The sequence below is a fragment of the Bison bison genome, unplaced genomic scaffold, assembly GCF_000754665.1.
Source record: "Bison bison bison isolate TAMUID 2011002044 unplaced genomic scaffold, Bison_UMD1.0 scf7180017864369, whole genome shotgun sequence".
NCBI classification, from domain to species: domain Eukaryota; kingdom Metazoa; phylum Chordata; class Mammalia; order Artiodactyla; family Bovidae; genus Bison; species Bison bison.
In genome coordinates this window covers 1,072,301-1,095,101 of record NW_011494941.1, presented here as the reverse complement: position 1 = coordinate 1,095,101, position 22,801 = coordinate 1,072,301, and the positions used below count along the sequence as shown (strand labels likewise).

Genomic DNA, 22,801 nt, shown 5'->3' with positions numbered 1-22,801 from the left:
AAGATCATGGCATCCAGTCCCATCACTTCATGGCAGATAGATGGAGAAACAGTGGAAACAGTGTCAGACTTTATTTTTCTGGGCTCCAAAATCACTGCAGATGGTGATTGCAGCCATGAAATTAAAAGATGCTTACTCTTTGGAAGGAAAGTTATGACCAACCTAGACAGCATATTCAAAAGCAGAGACATTATTTTGCCAACAAAAGTCCGTCTAGTCAAGGCTATGGTTTTTCCAGTAGTCATGTATGGATGTGAGAGCTGAACTGTGAAGAAAGCTGAGCGCTGAAGAATTGATGCTTTTGAACTGTGGTGTTGGAGAAGACTCTTGAGAGTCCCTTGGACTGCAAGGAGATCTAAGCAGTCCATTCTAAAGGAGATTAGTCCTGGGTGTTCTTTGGAAGGAATGATGCTACAGCTGAAACTGCAGTACTTCGGCCACCTCATGCGAAGAGCTGACTCATTGGAAAAGACTCTGATGCTGGGAGGGATTGGGGGCAAGAGGAGAAAGGGACGACAGAGGATGAGATGGCTGGATGGCATCACTGACTCGATGGACGTGAGTCTGAGTGAACTCTGGGAGTTGGTGATGGACAGGGAGGCCTGGCGTGCTGTGATTCATGGGGTCGCAGAGTCGGACACGACTGAGCAACTGAACTGAACTGAACAATTTTAGATGTCAGTTTGAAATATGTGTTAGAGTACATATTTTTCAAAATTCTTTTGTGGGTATGTAAACCAAACCAGTTTGAAAACCGCTGGCACAGACTGTCCTTGGTAAGCTGTACTGTAAAGGATACTCAGAAATGGGTAGGTAGCCAGAGGAAAATATTGAACCTAAAGAGACGCTTGATTTGGGTTTGCTCTTGTTTCTAAAGATGAGAGAAAAATGCAGAATGTTTGTGCGCGGAGGAAAATGATTTCGACAGGAAGGAAAAGTGAGGGTGCCAGAACGTGGTTTGGGGCAATGAAAGAAGTGGGCACGGAGTACCCAAAGAGGTGAGGCCCTTGAAAGGGCAAGGCAGAGGACAAGGCAGCCTTGTCGCGGGGGCAGAGAGGAAGCGCGAAGGGCAAGCGTGGATATCCATATGGGCTGGCGGGGAGCGGGTGGTGGCTGGAGGAAGCTCTGCTGGGATGGAGTCTATTTCCTCAATAAAACCGAAGCAAGATTAGCAGCTGTGAGGAAGGGTGGGGGAGGAGGTGTTGGGGATGACAAGAGAGAGACGTCGAATGGTCGTTTAAAGAAGTGGGATGGAATCCACTCGGGAAGTGTATTAGGACTTCGGCTTGGTTTCTGGAATTTGTTGAGAGGAGTCAGCCAGGCGATGTGCGCCGGGTTGTCGCACGTGAAAATTGCATTTAACTGGCTTGGCAGGTGCTCACACTGATGCGTGAGAGTGCAAGGGAACTGAGGCCGAGTCATTAAAATGATGGAGTCTGGACTTGAAGTTGCGGAAGGAGAGAAGGGACGGCATAAGGATGGGTGATACGATCCATGAATTATTAATTCCCTGCGTGTGTGGGGGGGGGGGCACGGGGGGGGCGGTCAACTGCTGCGTTTGGAGTTAGGACTCTTTCAAATGTCAGCCGTCTTATTTTCTTTTTCCTAAGTGCAATGACTCTCCGATTCTCCTCTTCCTTCCTCAGTACTTCTGCCGCCGTTTTCACAGGTGGAATATCTTCTAACATCTTGAAAGAAGTCAGATGCGGTTTCTTGCAACGTTACTTCTGCAGCCCGATTGGCCAGTTTTGTGCATTATCTCGGAACTCACTTTTCAGTCTGTTTTGATCCGGGGCTTTCTTCCTGCCGCAGCGCATCGGGGCGGTCCCTTCAGGGTCTGGGAAAGAAGGAAGCGCTGATTGGTTGCCCTGCGAACCGGGGCGGGGCTTGTCGTCCGGGGCAGAGAGGGAGGCCTAGAGAAGAGTCAGCCAGGGTGCTTCTTGGGCCGCTGGTCTCTTGTGATCCCAGGGTCACTTGTCAGGGAGACAGACGCCCGGGACGGGACTGCACGGGCCGCCTGGGACCTGATTCCTTGTTTTCTGCCCAGCTGGACGTTTTGGCATGCAACGCAGACACTTTGGTAGCTGGGCATTTATCTGGGAGAGAGTTTGCGATGACATCACAGTTGAAGGTTTTTGTTTGGCCGGCACCCTTCTCCGCCAGCTTCTTCGGGTGGGCAGGCACGGGCCCAGTGGGGGCAGCCCAGGGCTTCCTGCCAGTACTCCTTTTGAAGGACGCAGGGTCAGAAGGGCAGTTGAACATTAACTCTTTGTGGCGGCAGTTTATCTATCGGGAGGCCTGGTGGCTAGCCGATTTGGACTTCCAAGCAGCTCTATACACAGAGTGCCATCCACCAATACTTTATTTCCTGCTTCCCTTGTACCACACCCTGGGGATGTTTCTAAAGAGAAAGGCAACTTCCAGTTCGTTCCAGTGACTCTCTCTCGTTCTCAGGTCCCAGCTCTTGGTGGTCCCTGCACTGAATTCTGACAGCCTGTAATGTCAACATTAATCTCCTATTTTTCAGATATGGCAGTTGGGTCTTAAGAGAGTTGAAGTGACTTACCAATATCATTAGATAGGTGGTTGGGACAGAATTTGGTTTGGCCCGGATCTGCCTTTAAAGCCCAAGTGCTATCTATTCTGCTGGAGCCATGTCCTCCAGGGCTACTGGGTTTGCTGAGTGGGAGAAAAAGAGAGAAGGAGTAAGCCGGAAGTGCTGAATCCAGGTGACTGTTAAAAGCAGGAAAAAGATGATTTTCATCTTCCCTTCAAACAACACTGGACAATACGACTTTCCCGATCCTTTCATACTAGAGAGTAATCTGGGATGTTGTCAGTATGACACAGTAGAAATAGTAATAGTAGGAGTTAAGAGGGTTTGGGACTAGACCTGCCTTTACCATAACTAAATGTGTTATGAAGAGCAAGATACTTATTGCTGTATCTCAGTGCCACCGTGTACAGTGGGGTATGATAGGTTGTGGCACAGAATTAATGGAGATAATAATAAAGTCACTATTTAAACATGAGAAAAAAATAAAAGCAGGGAAAGTACCGTGACTTACTTTGATTGTTTGCTTTTTTCTGTGCCTGTCACGGAAGTATGCTCAGAGGAAGTCTGTTTAACCTGGCCCTACTTGATGAGCAAGGAGTTCCACAGGCAGACAATGGACATTTCAGACCTCGAAGAGTTCAAAGGGGCAGAGATTCGGGTACCCACAGAATGTAATGAAGGAAAGCCCTTAGGGAGGCCCCATCCCTTCATTTTACCGAGGGAATAAATGGAGGACCAGAGACGGTATTTAATTATTTAAGATCAGGAAACAGGAGTGCCCAAACTGGAGCTGAAACCCTGGGTCATTGTTGTTTAGTCGCTCAGTCGTGTCTGACTCTTTGTGACACTACAGACTGTAGCCCGCCAGGCTCCTCTATTCATGGCATTTCCCAGGCAAGAATACTGGGGTGGGTTGCCATCTCCTCCAGGGAAATCTTCTCAACCCAGAGATCAAACCCACATGTCTTGCATTGGCAGGTGGATTCTTTACCACTGAACTAATCTATGGTTTGTTTTTATTAGTAACTTAGTAGTCAGACATACTGTAAGAGTTATTCACACTTGTTTCAGTTCAGTTCAGTTCAGTCGCTCAGTTGTGTCCAACTCTTTGCGACCCCATGAATCGCAGCACGCCAGGCCTCCCTGTCCATCATCAACTCCCGGAGTTCACTCAACTCATGTCCATCAAGTCAGTGATGCCATCCAGCCATCTCATCCTCTGTCATCCCCTTCTCCTCCTGCCCCCAATCCCTCCCAGCATCAGAGTCCTTTCCAATGAGTCAACTCTTTGCATGAGGTGGCCAAAATACTGGAGTTTTAGCTGTAGCATCATTCCTTCCAAAGAAATCCCAGGGCTGATCTCCTTTAGGATGGACTGATTGGATCTCCTTGCAGTCCAAGGGACTCTCAAGAGTCTTCTCCAACACCACAGTTCAAAAGCATCAATTCTTCGGTGCTCAGCTTTCTTCACAGTCCCACTCTCACATCCATACATGACCACTGGAAAAACCATAGCCTTGACTAGATGGACCTTTGTTGGCAAAGTAATGTCTCTGCTTTTGAATATGCTATCTAGGTTGGTCATAACTTTCCTTCCAAGGAGTAAGCGTCTTTTAATTTCATGGCTGCAGTCACACTTGTTTAGCAGTTACTAAATGAGTATATTATATACATTCCTTTCTTTTAGCCCTTGGGGCAACTCTGTGAGGTAGACAGTATTTTACAAGAAAGAAAACTGAGACTGAGAGAAGTAACTTGCCCAGGGTCACATGGAAAGTCTAAGCCAGGAGCCCAGGCTCTAAATGATAAGCAGATAAAGAAAGGAGGGTGTGACCCAAAAAACCCCTTTCAACGTATATATTTTTATCTTCCTTATTCATATAAGGAAACCAAGTTTCAGAAACAGTCAGTGACTTGCCCAAGGTCACAGAGCAATAAAGCGGTGGAGTAGGCAGTGGTCTGGATCACATTATACCCAAAGTCCAAAGTGTGAGACCATTCCTGGGTTCTCTACTCCTAGCACAGCCCCCTTCTTGCATAGAGAAGCAGTCAAAGCCCCTTGTCTCTTGCTCACCTTTCAAATCTTCCAGACAGCTCTGCCTTGGGAATGTTGTCCTCGGCAGGCAAAGTGGCTTTAATCAAATCTCACTTTCCAATGAGGGGTTATTAATATTATCCTAACAGGATGGTGACCCAGTTCTTCCAGCTGCCAACATGGTGATTTTCTGCATTCCTCCTCACTTTTTCTTGCACAGCTTTGTTATCAGGGGGTCTGGATCACATTATACGCAAAATACCAGCATGTGAGATGCTTTTAGCTCCACGACCCTTTGCAGAAGCCACTTGGTCAAGCCCCTTTGGTTTATGTTTGCAGGATAAGCATCAAGGGGCAAAGCCTGGTCAGGACAGTGGTGCTGGAGGCACGGGGCCTACTTGAAGTTCACTAGCACCTCTTAAATCTGGGTGAAGAGTGACAGGTAGACAGAATTATGAATTGGGGGTGGAAAAATGAGTCTTCTCAAATATTTCTGTTCATGAGTAACCCTCACTGACTGAGTGAACAGGCTGCATGCAAGGGTTCAAAATTAATTAGGCTCATCTGGCTTGTCTTCACTGCTAAATAAGATATCTATCTCTGAGGGCTTGGCTTCCAGAAGCAGTGTTTGGAAGGAGGGTTTCTACTGTGGAAGGAAGCTCTAGACCAGACCCCAGGAGGTCTGGGGGGCTTGAGTCAGCTCTGCTAATGGCTGACCATGTCACCCTGGAAAAGGCAATTCACCTCTCTAGGCCCATCATTATTCATTCACATTTCTAGAAGTGCTCCTGTGGGCCTGGCATTTTTGTAACGGTTGAGACAACTTGTAACAAGACAGCTGCTGCAGTGGAAGACCTCATGGCTTCTGTGGGGAAATGAGCAAGGCCAGAGACTGTGGATTCTATGCTGCTCTGGGGTATGGCCAAAGGAGCCCTGGAAGACCTGCTATCAATAGGACTCTAGCCTTATGGAATCTGTGTGATAATTTTAAGTTTCCCCTTTTACTGGGTAAATGCAGCCCCTAACCTGTGGCACAGCGTGATAAGCAGAGCCCAGGCAGATGTTTGTGTCCCCAGTTGCCTCCTGGGCTGATCACTCTTTTATTTTTTACATTTAATTTAATTTTAATTTTATCTTGGAATGTAGTCACTTTATAATATTGTGTTAGTTTCCAGATCACTCTTGCCTGATGAACAACTCGCTTATCTGAACACAGCAGCCCTGAATGTCGACTGAGATAGAAAGGTCCAGTAGAGGAAGAGTTGGCAGAGGCCATTTCAGGCTGAGGAAAGAGCATGCATAAACCCTGCAGGCTGGAGAGAGAGCTGCCTCAGCTTGGGGACCTGCCTGTGGTTCACTGACTGGAAGGCTGAGTGGATTGTGTCTTATTAGGGGGTGTTGAAGAGAGAGGAAGTTGGGAAGATTGGCAGAGGCTGTTTCTTCACTTATGAAGCAAACAGTGGGCATCAGTTCAAGTGTAGTATTGGAACACTAGGGAAAGAGTGGACAAAAATCAACCTAATCCCCTTCCCTGGGGGAATTCACATTCTAGTGAGACCCTGATGGGCCTCCAGTGTCCAGTGTTCTGACCCACTTCCCCTCTAGCACTGTAAGAACCGCCAACTGAGATAATGTATGTAAAAGCCTTTGGGAAGTGGGAACTTCTGGATCATTCCAATGAATAATCACTTTTAATGTTGTTGTTGTTGTGCTGCACACCGTATAGGATCTTAATTCTCTGATTCTCTGACCAGGAATTGAACCTAGGCCATAGCAGTGAAAGCGTCAAATCCTAACCACTGGACCACCAGGGAATTTCCAGTCACTTCTCCCCCCATCCCATGTTAAAAGTCTTTATTGAATTTGTAACAGTATTGCTTCTATTTCATGTTTTGTGTGGGGGTTTTTTTTGCCAAGATGCATGTGAGGTCTTAGCTCCCACCAGGGATTGAATCTGCACCCCTGGATCACCAGAGAAGTCCCCTCAATCACTTTTAATATTAATCTGATTGACCAATACTGGTGCTCAGGGATTTGGGGACCTGTTCCTGGCACCCACCTGATCCTCCCTTCTGGGAAGAAGACATCTTTGGTTGTGGTCATAATGCTACAGGAAATGTGATGCCTTCCTTTGCTCTGCTCTCAAGACCCATTCTGACCAGGAGAGATCCATCCCTCTCTTGGACAGCTGAGCAGGCTGGACAGGATGTGACATCCTGGGGCCAGTATAGGAATTCACTGGCTTGTTCTCAGGCTGTGAGCACCTGCTGTGGTCAAAGGTTCTTTCCCTTCTGGCTGAAGCACCCATGCGAATGAGAGAGTCACTTAAAAATCACAAACAAAAGGGAAACTCTGTCTCTGTGGTTAGAGAGGGATGTCCCCGGGCTAGCAGTTGTGTCTATCCTGATCAATAGATAGGTCTGGTTCAGTGAAAGAGGCTGATTCCTAGGCCTGGGAACTTGTCCTCTCCATCACTGTGTGACTGTAGGCAAGTCAATTCCCCTTTCTGGGTGCTAGTTCTTTCCTCTATTACCAGGAAGTTGGACTTACTCAGGCTTGAGCACAGAATCATTTGAACTTTTTTGGGGAACCTCGATATATAAAGTAGATAAGAGAGATGAAGATGCAGTAGAGGCAGGTTCCTGGAGATCTGTTGACCTCACCTCATCCTGTCTCATCTTCCCTGGACAGACTTCTCCCACTATTACCCTGCAGTCATAGTGGAATTTGGTTTAAAAATAAATGGATTATATAATTTTCATTCTAACTGGGTCTTCTGGCCTCTAGGCTCAGGGTAGGGGGTGAGGGTAATTTAAAAAGTCTTGTGACAACTTCTACAATTTTGTGTATACATGGAAATGGTTATCCAGCCCTCTTTCTATTCAATATAAATATAATTTGGATTATCTGGGGGACCCTCTATTTCCATGCATAGACATGAAGTTTCATTGGCTCCATTTGACTTTGTATTTATGACTGTGACAATACCATGAACGTGTCTAAAATGTTTCCCATCTCACTTTCCATGCAGTATGTTTCCCAAATTGGACAATCTGTGATTTTATTTTTTCGTAAAAGGGATGTATTTGCTAGAGGCCAGCAGCATAAATAAGATAGGAATTTATTTCCCTCTCACATATGAAGTTCAGGTAGATTATCAAGGGATAGAATGATGGCTTCTTTTTTTCTCACTTTATTTATTTTTTAATTGAAGGATAATTGCTTTACAGAATTTTGTGGTATTCCACCTGTCATACAGCAACAAGAATCAGCCATAGGTGCACCCATATCTCCTCCCTCTCAAACCTCCCTCCCATCTCCCACCCCATCCCACCCTTATAGATTGTCACAGAGCCCCTGTTTGAGTTCTCTGAGACATACAGCAAATTCCCATTGGCTATCTATTTTGTATATAGTATTGTAAGTTTCCTTGTTACTCTCCCCATACACATACATCTCACCCTCTCCCTCCTCCCCTCCCCCTCCCCCACGACCATGTCCATAGGTTTGTTCTCTATGTTTCTTCACTGCTGCCCTGCAAATTAATTCATCAGTACCACCGTTCTAGATTCCGTATCGAATGATAGAAGAACCCAAGTTCTTCCCATTGTGCTGCCTTATGGTCCTCATCACGCGCCTTCCATCCTATGATCCAGGATGGCAGTTCCTGCCATCAAATGTGCGTTTCATCCAACAGGAAGAGGAAAAGAGGAATTAGGGAGAGCTTACCATTTCTTTTTCAGGGAAGAATTTGCACATATCACTTTTTTTCATATTCCACTACCTATAATTTGATCATATGGCCACCCTTACCTTTAAGTAAGGCCAAGAAATCACTTTACCTGGGTAGTCTTGTGACTAGATAAAAATTCTGTCATTATGCAAAAGAAGAGAACAGACCAATGGGCCAAGTGGAAATCTCTGCCAAGAGTCTAGCCATTTCTCGGGCATGGATTTTTACACTTTTTTTAGGTGTGGAATTCTGTGATGTGAGTAGCATCTAAAAACTTCAACCTGGACCGGTACTCAAGATTTCAGCTAATCCAGTCTCTTTCATCAAATGATGATGATGTTTTGAACCCATTTTACAGATAAGGCAGCAGAGAGATTATGTGACATGCCCAGGGTTAACTTTGTCAGTAGCCCAAGGAGAAATTCATGTTGTAGAGATAATCACAGAAATGGTGGGATTCCCTGAGAACCTGAAAGGGCCCTTTTCTCTGTGCTTTTTATTCCTCTTCCCATGACATCCTGGCTCTTTAGACCATACCTTACCACTGATGCTATAATTTGAGGGATAATGTGGACTCTGATCGGGGGACTGGGATGTCCTGAGGGAGCCCGAGCTTTGCAGTTACACATAGCTGGTGTTCAATAGTAGTTCTGCGTTTTATGACTGTGTTGCTGTGGGCGAGGCATTTTCTCTTGACTTTAGTTTCCTCTTGTTTAAAAAGAAGAGCGTATCCATCTCCAAGGTTTCTTCCCACCCTTCCTTCTTCCTTCCACCCTTTCTCACTGCCCCTGTCCCCTTTCCTCCTTTCTTTTTTTCACTCATAGAATGAATGTATAAAGGAATCTGGTCTGGGACTTAGTACTGCTAAGTGAAAACCAGTGGTAGTTTCCTTCCTTTCTTCCTTCTTCTTTCCTCTTCTCCTTTCATTTTCTTTCTCTTGTTTCAGTTTCATGTAATTTTAGATATTTTTTCCCACCAGGTTCATTAGTCACAGGACCCAGAGGACTTAGATTCTCTGGTGCCCAGAAATAGTTGCCCCGATGGGTGAACTTCTAGTTCCCTTTACCAGTTTTTTTTTTTTTTTTTTCTTTCTGAATCAGACAAAGAGAACTTCAGTACCTCTTGGGTTTCCCCCTCTGATACCTTATCACTGTACCCTAACTTGGTAATTTCTCCCCTTCTATGTGTAAAATTTTTTGAGTGCTTGAAAATATCTCATGCTTCCTGTGGGGTTTTCTCTCCCTTGTATGTAGCTCTGGTTTTCTATAAGCTCCTTGAGGACAGGGAAGGACATCTGTGTATTCCCACCTTTACGTGCTACAGAAGTGAAAACAGAAGCCTGATTGGAGATGAACTTCCTTTGAGCGAGGACCCTGTGTTCTACTTCTTCGCATTCATCATTTGTTATGTGAAGAACAAAGGAAGAAAAGAGGAGTGAAGGGAAAGGGAAAGAAGGAGGGCTGGGGGAGAAAGGGAGAAGATTGGAAAGTGAAAATGTTAGTTGCTCAGTTAGTGTCCTACTCTGTGACCCCATGGACTGTAGCCCACCAGGTTCCTCTGACCATGAATTCTCCAGGCAAGAATACTGGGTTGGGTAGCCTCTCCCTTCTCCAGGGAATCTTCCTGATCTAGGGATTGAACTCGAGTCTCCTGCATTGTAGGCAGATTCTTTACTGTCTGAACCACCAGGGAAGCCAGAAGGAGGAAGGGAGAAGGTGGGAAATCAGCACTTATTAAGCACAAAAAGTACCAGCTTTTAAAACATGCTGTCTTACTTAATCTTGACAGCACATGTGTGAGACAAATTACGAAGGATAAGATTGAGGCCCAGAAAGGTGCTGTCACTTGTCCAAGTTCCCATAGCACATAGGAAGCAAAATGAGAAGCGGAAACAAGGTCTGTGAAGCTGAGGTCAGGCTCATAAGAGCCTTGAACCTTGAACCACGAGTCAGAGTTACTGACACAGTCAAGTGTGAGAATTAAATGGACTGTGTAGGAAGCCAGATCTGTCTCAGGGATTCCTTTTAACAATAGTAATAAAAAGTTCTGTAACCTTGACAAAGTCGCTGGCTGTCTTGGAACCTCAGTTTCCCCATCTGTCATGAAGGGGGCCCTCTGTAAGTGTGGAGGTCCCTCTCAGCTCTTTTGTGTGGCTTACAGCCTCTCTCCCTGAATTCCTAACCATCAGGGTGAGCCATTTAAACATGATAGATTCTTCCAGGAGGAACCATGCCTCTTTAGCTAGGTCAGGCCAACCAAACTTATTTGGGGTTTTTGATGAGATTTCTCTTAATTGATTGGGGTGAGGAGTTCAGAGCTAAATTGGAAGACTAGCTTTTCAGCTCCAAGATGGAAGAGACTGGGGCCTGACATTACTTGAGGTTGTCTGCCCGTTTTGAAGGCTGATGAGAGAGCATTCTGCACCCAGCCACACTCCCTCCTCCCTGGAGAGCACAAGGGGAGCTGATGAACAATGAATAATAAATAAGCTGTCTTGGTCCTGGAAGAAATGATGTCAAATTTCTGGGGCTTTCCTTTTTGCCTCTCTCCATTGCTGGACAGTTTTCAATGTTCTTTTGTTTTGTTTTGTCTATCTCTTTTTCTTTTCTTCTCTGCCTCCTCTCCTCCTTCTCTCCTTCCCTCTCTCAACTTTCCTTCTTCCTTCCGAATATTTTCTTATTCTAAGTTTCAAAACATTTAGGAGAATAAGAGATTTGGAATGATAATGCTCTCCAGAGTCTAGTTTACAGTGATTTTTATGTCTTCTGATGTTAGTATTTTCTGTCTCTTCCTTATTCATAGAACTAAAGATTCATTAATAGTAGTGATAGTTACAACTGGCAGAACTTAACAATGGATACCAAGCACCATTCTTTCAGGTCCTACAAGGCACTACATTCTTTCACTCAACAAATATTTATGAAGCATCCAACCATTTCCAGGCGCCATCATGGAAGAGATTCAGCCACGACCAAGGCAGAGTCTCTTTTCCTAATGGAGCTGACATTGTAGTTGGAAGCAGACAATGAGCAAGTAAACAAATATTTAATGTATTTTCAGGTTATTTAATTGTATCTTCAAAACAACCTCATGGCAGCTATTGTAGGTTCATTTTACACATGCATAAACACTGAGGTGTGGATAATGAAATTATCTGTCCAAAATCAGGTGAGAAGTTTGAATGCGCCCCAGCCCAGTGGTATTTGTAGGACCCAATGAAGCTTTTTATTGTGAGTCCAGAGACAGTAAAACTGTGAGACTATGAAACTGAAGCTCCAGAGCTCTTCACTTGCATGGGCCATTCCTCAAGTCACTCAGGACCCAAGTTTTAATCCCTTAGTGCGGGCCCATCACATTTTATAAGCCTTGGGCTTCACAAAACCTGGACCAGTCTTCACTGACATGAGGATTCACAGACTTCTAGTTTTCCTCAAGAACTCAGAAGCCAATGGAGGAGAAAGACATGAAAATAAAACACTGTAATACATAGAGATGAGCGCTATAATGGAGGTGTTATGGACTAAATTGTGCCCTTCAAATTCATATGTTGAGACTCTAACCCTCAATGTGTGGTTGTATTTAGAGATAGGGCTTTTAGGGAGGCAATTAAAGGAGGTCATAAGGGTTGGGCTTTTTATAAGGAGAAGAGACAGTAGAGAGCTATCTCTCGGTGTGCACACACAAAGCAAAGCTCGTGTGAACACACAGAGAGAAGGCAGCTGTCTGTAAGCCAGAAAGAGAGCTCTTAGCAGAAGCTGAGTTTGCTGACATCTTGGTCATGGATTCTAGCATCCAGAACTCTGAGAAAATACATTTTTGTTGTTTACACAAAAATGGAATTTTGCCGTGGTATCCCCAAGCAGACTTGTATAGGATGGATGTACAAGGGAGATGGATTTGAGGATGGGAAAGCATTCCAGGCAAAGAAAACAGCTGAGTAAAGATGTGGAGACCTGAGATAGCACAGCATACCTGTGCCCAAGGCATGCACGTGTGCATGTGTATTCAGTCACTAAGTCGTGTCTGACTCTTTGTGATCCCATGAACTGTAGCCCATCAGGCTCCTCTGTCCATGGGATTTCCCAGGCAAGAATATTGGAGTGGGTTGCCATTTCCTCCTCCAGGGGATCTTCCCGACCCAGGGACTGAACTGGCCTCTCCTGTGCCTCCTGTATTGGCAGGTGGAGCCTTTACCACTGAGCCACCTGGGAAGCTCCAACTTACCTGTAGAATCATAAATAATAATTATGCATACTTATGGAGTACAGAGGCAGAGATAAACAATGGCGGGTGGGTGGGGGAAGACCAAAACCATGTAAGATGCCAGGCTCAAGACTGGGTTTTACTGATAGATGTGGAAGTGCCCCTGGTTTGCCCTTGAGCAGGGCAGAGTCAAAACCATCATGGTGGCAGGAGGAGGGAGATGGATGGGAGGGAGGGACACTACTCAGGTGACTTCTGTAATAGCTCTGGTAAGAAAGGGTATAGCTCTGAAGTAGGTCAGTGGAGTTGGAGACAAGGATATGTTTTGGAACTGGGAGGAGGGAATGGGAGAGAGGAGGAGGAGGAGCAAGAGTCACACTTGAGTTTCTCACTTGGATGTCTGGTGCTTTTGGCCACATCAAAAGTGACTTGTATATATACCTAGATTTAATTTAATTATGAGGAAAAGGGTTTGGAGTTTTTTATATTTCAAAGAAATATCAGGTGGAGGTGTGCTATGGTCCTAGATTTGCAGGTTTGGTCAGCTGGATGCTCTGCTGTGTGGAAGCCAGCAGAGTGGGAATAGGGTGTCCAGGAGGCATGCGAGTGGATCTGCAGGCAGCCTTCATTAGCAGCATTATGCTTCTCAGTAGGATGATGGTTCCTTTTTTTTTTTTTTTTTGAATAAACATGAAACAAGCCAAGGAGGTTGCAATGTTATAGAATTAGTCAGTGTCAAACTTGGTAACTGCTTGGCTTAGGACAAAGAGTCTGATAGAGTTCTGATCTTGACCTAACTTACTATATGCCTTTGGGTGGATCGTATACTGTCTCTAGGTCTCAGTCTCATCTTCTCAAAAATGAACCACTTGGGTTAAATGATCTTTAAATTCTGTTTTAGTGCTCACATTCTATACATCACTGTTTAACCAACGTTATGTTAAAAAATGTACATAAATCAAGAGTTTGGGGGAAGATTAGGGTTTTATTTCTGAGGACAATACCTAATTCAGTCGCAAAACAACAAGCTTTAACTCCTTTGACATTTCATCTCAGGCTGGACTCATAGAGGACTCTGGGGAGAAGAGATTATCTGGATATCATCTAGTTCAGTTTCTTTATTCCAGACTTGAAAGGAATGAGGAACAGCGAGAGCATCACCCGAGGTCATACAGCTGGTGAATAGCAGAGACAGGAACTGAACCCAAGTCTCCCAAAAAGGGCCACAAGGGGCATATAACCACCAGGTTATGCACTGCATGACTTTGTAGACTCTTATGTGAGTGGTGCCCCTGAAATTATGGAGGCAGAGATCCTGCTCTTGATCCCTACTTTGCACTCCTCTCACTCTATGTATCTAGTTGTTTAAAATGCCTCCTCACCCCTCTGGATACCCAGCACCTCTCTTCTTCCCTTTTCCTTGCCAGTTGGAATCCTATTCATCCTTTAAAACTCAGTACAAATATGACCTCTGTGTCCCCTTTCTTCCCTTTGTACATACCCCTATGGCCATATATGGAATTTCCAGGTGGTTCACTGGCAAAGAATCTGCCTGCTGATGCTGGAGATGCAAGAGACATGGGTTTGATTCCTGGGTCAGGAAGATCCCTTGGAGAAGGAAAAGGCAATCCACTCCAGTATTCTTGCTTGGAAAATTCCATGGACAGAGAATCCTGGTAGGCTACAGTCCATAGGGTCACAAAGAGTTGGACAAAACTAAGTGACTGAGCACTCATGCATGCAATGGCCATATATACATAACACATTACATGGGAATGGTTTCTTATTTGTCTACAATTAACAACATTCAGAAAACTAAGATCACGGCATCTGGTCCCATCACGTCATGGGAAATAGATGGGGAAACAGTGGAAACAGTGTCAGACTTTATTTTTGGGGGGCTCCAAAATCACTGCAGATGATGATTGCAGCCATGAAATTAATAGACGCTTACTCCTTGGAAGGAAAGTTATGTCCAACCTAGACAGCATATTGAAAAGCAGAGATATTACCTTGCCAACAAAAGTCCGTCTAGTCAAGGCTATGGCTTTTCCAGTGGTCATGTATGGATGTGAGAGTTGGACTTAAAGAAAGCTGAGCGCCGAAGAATTGTGTTCAAAAAAGCTTTTGAACTGTCGTGCTGGAGAAGACTTGAGAGTCCCTTGGCCTGCAAGGAGATCCAACCAGTCCATTCTAAAGGAGATCAGTCCTGGGTGTTCATTGGAAGGACTGATGTTGAAGCTGAAACTCCAATACTTTGGCCACCTCATACGAAGAGTTGACTCATTGGAAAAGACCCTGATGCTGGGAGGGATTGGGGGCAGGAGGAGAAGGGGACGACAGAGGATGAGATGTCTGGATGGCATCACCGACTCGATGGATGTGAGTTTGAGTGAACTCCGGGAGTTGGTGATGGACAGGGAGGCCTGGCGTGCTGCGATTCATGGGGTCACAAAGAGTCAGACACCACTGAGTGACTGAACTGAACTGAACTGAACCCAAAAGGGTAGGAATTGTGTCTTATTCATCTCTGTACTTCTAACGTCTAGCCCACGTGCTCAATTAATGTCCATGAAATGAATGAAAACAAAGGATAAATGATAGGATGAGTGTAAAATGAGGTTTGCTGGAGAATATAGAATCAAACAGAAAAGCTTAGGAAGCCATGTCCCATGAGGTGTAAATGAGACTGGGGTTTTCCTCTCATCTGGCTATTTCTTGGACCCACAGGTCATCACCCTCATTAATGACAGCTCCCCTAAGCTGTAAGCAGGAAATGCTTTGGTATCAGGCCTGATGGCCCATATTGAAGACATAATCCTTTGGCCCGTGACTCACCAATGGATTCCAGAAGGCTCAGTGTGGGTGGCCTTCCTCAATCAATCAATGGTTGGGCGTCCCAGCTTGTGATTGGATCCAAGCCACCCAAGCGTAGAGGTCTCTCAGATGCATCCTGTATGGAGCCCTCTGGCCATCAGGCCTGTGTAAGTTGTAGCCACCCACCAGGAGATGCAGACCAGCATCCATAAAAGCCAGCTTTTATGACCACTGACACCCCCTTGAGCATGGTCATTATGATTATTTAACATTTATGAGACACCCTTGGTGCAGTGGGGCTAAGGGAAAGCCAGTTTGGCAGTCTCAACACAAACGGATGTTTCTATATAACCATACAGAGGTGATCCCTCCCACCCAGATTAGTTCATTTACAACTACATTCAGGAGCTCATATAGGCCAGAGCAAACCTGAATGTAATCTGTATAGTATCAATCCAGGCATTAACCCAGGGAAACCTCAGTTAATCAAAACCCAGAGAAGGAAAATTCTCAATTAACTCTTTTGATTTTTACACTACCATTGATTTGTTCTCTGAGTGATGTTGATGTGCAAAGTCTTTTGTTCACTCTTTTTCATTCAATAAAACATATAAACTGCTGACCATGCCACATCATGTGTCTGCTCTTGACATTGTAGAGATAAATAGACAGCCTGTACCCCTAGACAAGGCAATCTTATGGGGAAGAGAGGCATGGAAATAGAAATATAGTCTTGCAGGTGAAGTGTAAGAGCCAAGTTGATAGAAAAGTGGAGGGCTAGAGGAAGGAGTGGTTAACAGGTTAGGCAAGCTTTATAGGAGAAAAAGCTCAAGATGGCATTTGATTGATGATGACAATTTCCAGTGGGTTGTACAGAACCACACAGGAATGTGTGGACCTTATAGGAGAGGAAATGAATGAACAAATGAATGGGAAGGTAGAATGTCACAGAAGATTGAGAGAACCCTAAGATATGCAGAAGGGCTGAAATCTACAGTGTGAGGGGATGAGGTAGAAAATCTGGGCAAGGACTAGATTATAAAGGCCTTGATCATTGTTTAAGAAGTGACTGCTGGAAGACTTCCTTGGTGGTCCAGTGGTTAAGACTCTGCACCCCAAATGCAGAGAGCCCTGGTTCGATCCCTGGTTGGGGAACTGATCCTACATGCTGCAACTAAGAGTTTCCATACCACAGCTAAGACCCAGCACAGCCAAGTAAATAAATAAAAGAAGAAGTGACTGCTGCATTTGGAAACATGGGTCTCCTTGCAGTGCTCTCATCCCTTGATTTGGGTGGCATCACATTCTGATGCAGCGGCTCCTACCTCTTTGGCCATGTCTCCCCTCTATTATTTCGGAGAAGGCACTGGCAACCCACTTCAGTACTCTTGCCTGGTAAATCCCATGGACTGAGGAGCCTGGAAGGCTGCAGTCCATGGGGTCGCTAAGAGTCGGACATGACTGAGTGACTTCACTTTCACTTTTCACTTTCATGCATTGGAGAAAAAAATGGCAACCCACTCCAGTGTTCTTGCCTAGAGAATCCCAGGGATGAGGGAGCCTGGTGGGCTGCCGTCTATGGGGTCTCGCAGAGTCAGACACGACTGAAGAGATTTAGCAGCAGTAGGAGCCTCTGTTATTTACATGGAACTATCTTCCTCTGCCCATGCTTTAATGACAGTTCCTCAGGGTTCCTGCCCCTGTTTTTCTCACTCTAGATCCTTCTCTGAGCAAGTTTCCTACTGCAGTGATTCCCCAAATGATATCCCTCATCCAGATACAGTCTTTTCTTAACTCCATATAAGTACATAGACCTAACTGCCTATGGAACATCTCTACCCAATGGGGCAGCCATCTGCTCCCTAAACCTTCATTTGTTGTGTGTTTCCAGTCTTACGAAAAGTGTCAATACCTGGAACTCTCCTAGACTCTTTACTTTCCCTCATTTGTTGTTGTTCAGTCACTCAGTTTTGTCTGACTCTTCAAATCAATTCCACCAACCATGCATTCATTCACCCATTAGATATTTATGGAGTTCTTATGTTTTTTCAGAGATTTGACCAGCATCTGGGATGTGGAAATGAGTAAAACAGAGCCCTGACCTTTGAGGAGGAGTCAGAAGAAAGGGACAGGATTAGGTGGCTGTCCCTGTGGATGTAGCAAGACAGGGCTGTGGGTGCAAGGTGAAGGCCCCTATCCCAGCTGGATGGCTGGGCTGGTGTGAAGGAGATCTGGCAAAGCCTCTTCAGGAGAAGATGCCTGTGCTGGGTCTCAAATACTGAGTAGCATTTGGGCAGTGCAATAAGAGGTGGGAGATGGTGAGGGGAGGGAGTTGTTCTGGAAGAAGGGTCACAAGAGGAAGTGAATAGAGATAATACATGGCACAGCTGAGAGCTGCTGGGGAGAAAAATGGGTGGTAAGAGATAAGCAGCTGAGAGTCCCTTGGACAGCAAGGAGATAAAACCAGTCAATCCTAAAGGAAATCAACCTTGAATATTCATTGAAAGGACTGATGCTGAAGCTCCAAATACTTGGTCCACCTGATGTGAAGAGCTGACTTTTTGGAAAAGACCTTGATGCTGGGAAAGATTGAGGGCAGAAGGAGAAGGGGGCAACAGAGGATGAGATGTTTGGATGGCGTCATTGACTCAATGGACATGAGTTTGAGCAAACCCCAGGAGATAATGAAGAACAAGGAAGCCTGGTGTGCTGCAGTCCATGGGGTCACAAAGAGTCAGACATGACTTAGTGACTGAACAACAACAACAAGGGAAACAGGAAAGGAACCTGGTGTTTGGAGCTGGGAACTAACCTGATCAGGTTAATTGTGCAGGAAGAGCATGTCAACAGGTGGGGTAGGTTGTCAGGGGAGGGAGGGTCTGCTACTATAAGAAGGTCATGAAGAGGTGATGAGGTCAGACTTGAGGTAGGTGCTCTAGGAATGGAGAGACAGTGCTGCTGGGGAGACAGCTCTCAAGTAGGGTGAGCTGCCTTGCTCATCATTTGACTGTGGGTATGGTCCCAGGGTAGAAGGAAGGGGCTGAGGTTTTTTCCTTGAGTGAGAGGTGAATATTTCTCGTGTTTTTGGAACACAGGAGTGGAAGCAGGCTTTGAGCATAAAAACCTTCAACTTTAGACCAGATTTGAGATATTATATGCCAAAAAGTGTTGCACGCCTGATTTTCTCCCTGTTCATGGAATGGGGGCAGACTGCAGCTCCTGGATCTGACCTTGACCTCTCTGGGTTGAATCCATAACCTTGAACTGGGCACAGAGATCCAGGACAGAGCAGAGGGCTGCTGGGCCATGTGGATGGTGGGAGTGAAGTCATAGTCACCTTTGCTGCCCCGCAGACTGCTGGCTGTGGTGGGGCTCCTGCTCTGCTCCATTTCCCACTAGGAATGCTGGGTCACTGGAGAAATGCAGCCATCCCCATCCATACCAAAGAGGGAGAAGCTCCTTGAACCCTGCCTATCCATGCTGCCATGCCCCTCCGCCTCCACAGTTCAGTTCAGTTCAGTTCAGTCACTCAGTCATGTCCAACTCTTTGTGACCCCATGAACCGCAGCATGCCAGGCCTTCCTGTCCATCACCAACTCCCGGAGTTCACTCAAACTCACGTCCATCGAGTCAGTGATGCCACCCAGCCGTCTCATCCTCTGTTGTCCCCTTCTCCTCCTGCCCTCAATCTTTCCCAGAATCAGGGTCTTTTCCAATGAGTCAGCTCTTCGCATCAGGTGGCCAAAGTATTGGAGTTTCAGCTTCAATATCCATCCTTCCAATGAACACCCAGGACTGATCTCCTTTAGGATGGACTGGTTGGATCTCCTTGCAGTCCAAGGGACTCTCAAGAGTCTTCTCCAGCACCACAGTTCAAAAGCACCAATTCTTCACATGTTTCTCATTAAAGGGCTAATGGAGGGGCTGCTGTGGTTGGTGGATTTGTCATTACTCTGTCCTCCTCGGATTTAATCCTCCAGAAAATCTTATGATTTTAAAGGGAAAGGGGTGCTGAAGAAGAGCTTGCCGTTCTCCGGGAAAAATGAGTTTTAGGGTTCTGTCTAGATGATGGTTTCCTTTTCTCTTTCTTTGTTTTGCTTTTTGTTCATTTTGTTACAAAGGGCAGGTGTCTCCTGTTGTCTTTGAACAGAGTAGCATCCCTCTGGTACTTTCTTAGAGCAAGTGAAATGGGGTAAGTCTGAAGGAAGGACGGTGGGCATGGGGTTGCCAGCTCTGAGCCTCTCCTTCCTCATCTGTAAGAGGCTGGCCTAGATGAAGTCCAAGTCCTCTTAGCTCTAAGCATCTAAGATATGGTTCTGAGGGTCAGTGAGTTGGGGCAGCAGCACCAACGAATGGGAAAACAGGGAGTCAGGAGTCCTCACTCTGCTTGCTAGCTGTGAGAGCCTGGGCAATTCAATTCACCTCCCTGAATCAGGATTTTCCTGTCTGTCAAATAAAGACAGTTATCCTGTTTATATATTTTCAGGCTATTAGGAGGAACAAATGGAAATGTCAGAGTGTAATTTGTAAAGGGCTGCACCCTTCAAGGAACTTGGGTCCAGTGGATGACTTTGCTCATCTAAGTCCTTCAACAATTTAAGCCCGTTGAATTGTGCCCTAGAACATGGTCAGTATGAATAGTGTGAATAACCCAGATTCCTCCTCAGTGAGACCAAGATTTCCTCATCTGTATCATAAGTACAATAATAACTATCCCACAAGGTTGTAGTTAGGAATAAATAACATAATTCCATTCACTTCTTTTATCCATTCATCTATCAGTCCATCCATCCATCCATCCAACCATATATAAACAAACCTATCACACTTGTTGTTTATCAGATTCTTTGCTGACCTCTGGGGACACAGAAATGAATAGGACATGGTCCTGTCCTCTGTGAAAGCACAATCTAGGTAGAAAGACACAAAACTAACAATAAATAAATAAATAAATAAATAAAACAAGTTGTTGAGGGATACATGTACTCTAGATGTTTGGGAGCCCCATAGAAGGGCAGCATTTAGCTTAGTTTGGGGGTCAGCTAAGTTTCTTTGGAAGAGGTGGCATCTAAGCTGAGACTAGAATGAGTCAGCCGGTGCTGGGAGGGTTAAGAGAGGGCAAGGGGGACCACCATCCAGACAAAGGGGCCAACATGGAATATTCTATCTTCACAGCTTTGCATGACTTACTCCCTTACTTCTTTCAGGCCTCTATGCAAAATATCCCCTCCTCACAGATATTTTCCCTGAGCACCTTGTTCACTGTCCATCCCATTATCCTGCTTTAGTCTCCTTCACATCACTTATCATGACCTGAAGTTGTAGTGTATTTAATTTTGTATTCTTAGGGTATTCTCTATTGAGAGGCAAACTCAGTGTGGGCAGGGACCTCATCTGTGTTGCTCAGTGCTGATCCCCATAACTTCATGTCTGATGCTGTATTAGTTTGTCAGGGTTGCTGTAGCAAGGTGTTATAGGCTGGGTGACTAAAGCAACAGAAATGTATTTTCTCATATTTCTGGAGGCTAGGGATCTGAGATCAAGGGGTCTGCAGACTTGGTTCCTTCTGAGGGCTGTGAGAAAGAATCTGATTCATGTCTTTCTCCTATCTCCTGGTGGTTTGCTGGCAGTCTTTGGTGTTTCTCATCTTGTAGACATATCCCCTTGCTCTCTGCCTTCATCTTCATGTGGTATTACCCCCATGTGTATGCGTGCAAATTGTCCCTGTTTATAAGGACACAATTCACACTATTCCAGTATGACTTCCTCTTAATTAATTACATCTGCAATGACCCTATTTCCAAATCAGGTCACATTCTGAGATATTGGAGGTTAGGACTTTAAGATGTGGATTTTGGGGAAAGGGACACAATTCCCCCCACCAAAGACCCATAATAGATAGTTAGGATATAAGTGTTGAATGAAGGAATGCATGGATAAAGGCACAGAGGCAAGAATTAGCATGGTGCCTCTGGGGGGCTCTGGGTTGTTTGGGATTCTTGGAGCTTCAAGGGCAAGTCAGGGCCTGGTAAGCACTAACACCCAGGAGGTGTGTATACCTCCTCTTTAGCACATGAGAAGCCTCCAATCAGAGGTAGCTGCTACCATTCTAATTTCTACTGGTTGTTAAGTGGAATGCATGACCATCTCTGTGGCTATGCATCTTTGCTCTTAGAAGACCCCTTTCACATCATGGCAGAGCTGAGTGTTAGCAGCTTGGGCCAACACCGTCCTGTTTGTTGTTGTTGTTCAGTCACTAAGTCATGTCAAACTTTTGTGACCCCATGGACTGAAGCACGGCAGGCTTCTTTGTCCTTCACTATCTTCCAGAGTTTGCTCAAACTCATGTGCATTGAGTTGATGAAGCCATCTCATCCTCTGTCATCCCCTTCTGCTTCTGCCCTCAATCTTTCCTAGCATCAGGGTCTTTTCCAGTATGTTGGCTCTTCACATCAAATGGCCAAAGGATTGGAGTTTCAGCTTCAGCATTGGTCCTTCCAGTGACTATTCAGGGTTGATTTCTTTAGGATTGACTGGTTTGATCTCCTTGCTTTCCAAGGGACTCTCAAGAGTCTTCTACAGCACCCCATTTCGAAAGCATTAATTCTTTGGCACTCAACCTTCTTCACGGTACAACTCTCACATCCATACATGACTACTGGAAAAACCATAGCTTTGACTATATGGACCTTTGTCTCAAAGTAATGTCTCTGTTTTTTAATATGCTGCCTAGTTTTGTTTTAACTTTTCTTCCAAGGAGCAAGTGTCTTGGTTTTGTGGCTTAAATCACCATCCACAGTGATTTTGGAGCCCAAGAAAGTATCCTGTTTACCAAGAACCATATGCACATCAGCTTACTCAGCAGGTCCCAAAGACCTATGTCTTATATGAGGCCTTCTAACCTGGTCACCTTTTCTTTACATCCCAACAATGGGCTGCCTTCTGCTCTCTGATAAACAGCCTATCATTCATGAGCTGAGATCAGGAATGGTTACAGAGGCTGTAATATATTTCCTTTAGGGTCATAGCCTCTGAGAAACAGTTTCTGATTAATCAACCCTTGTGATAAAGCTTGGGAAAGGTAACAGGACATAAATAGCAACGGAAACCAAGATTAATGTGGAAATGTCCTTGAGATATCAGGATAGGAAGTTGGGAAGGAGCCAAGGGGGCTCCTTAAAGAATAAGCCGGAGTCAGAGGGAGATAACCTCAGAGCAGAATGAAAAGGGTGGTGACTGCCTGTCATGAATCCAGCCTCTGCCACCTACTCGCTCTAGAATCAGGGCGTAAGTTATCCTTCCACTTGAACCTCAGTTTCCCTAGCTCAAAGGCAGGGATCCTATGACTGGAGTCATTGTGAAAATGCTAGAGGATGAATAAGAGTTTAACATAGAGCCTGGAATTTAACAAGACTTCAATACATGGTAACAACTATAATATCATATACAAATTAAG

General features: G+C 45.2%; 1 non-coding gene across 1 annotated transcript; it reads left to right on the top strand.

The window, feature by feature from the left end:
• The first annotated feature begins 16,427 nt into the window (after positions 1–16,427).
• On the top strand, positions 16,428–16,500 carry TRNAW-CCA. The gene has a single exon. It is a non-coding gene; the product is annotated as a tRNA-Trp (tRNA).
• The last annotated feature ends 6,301 nt before the right edge of the window (positions 16,501–22,801 follow it).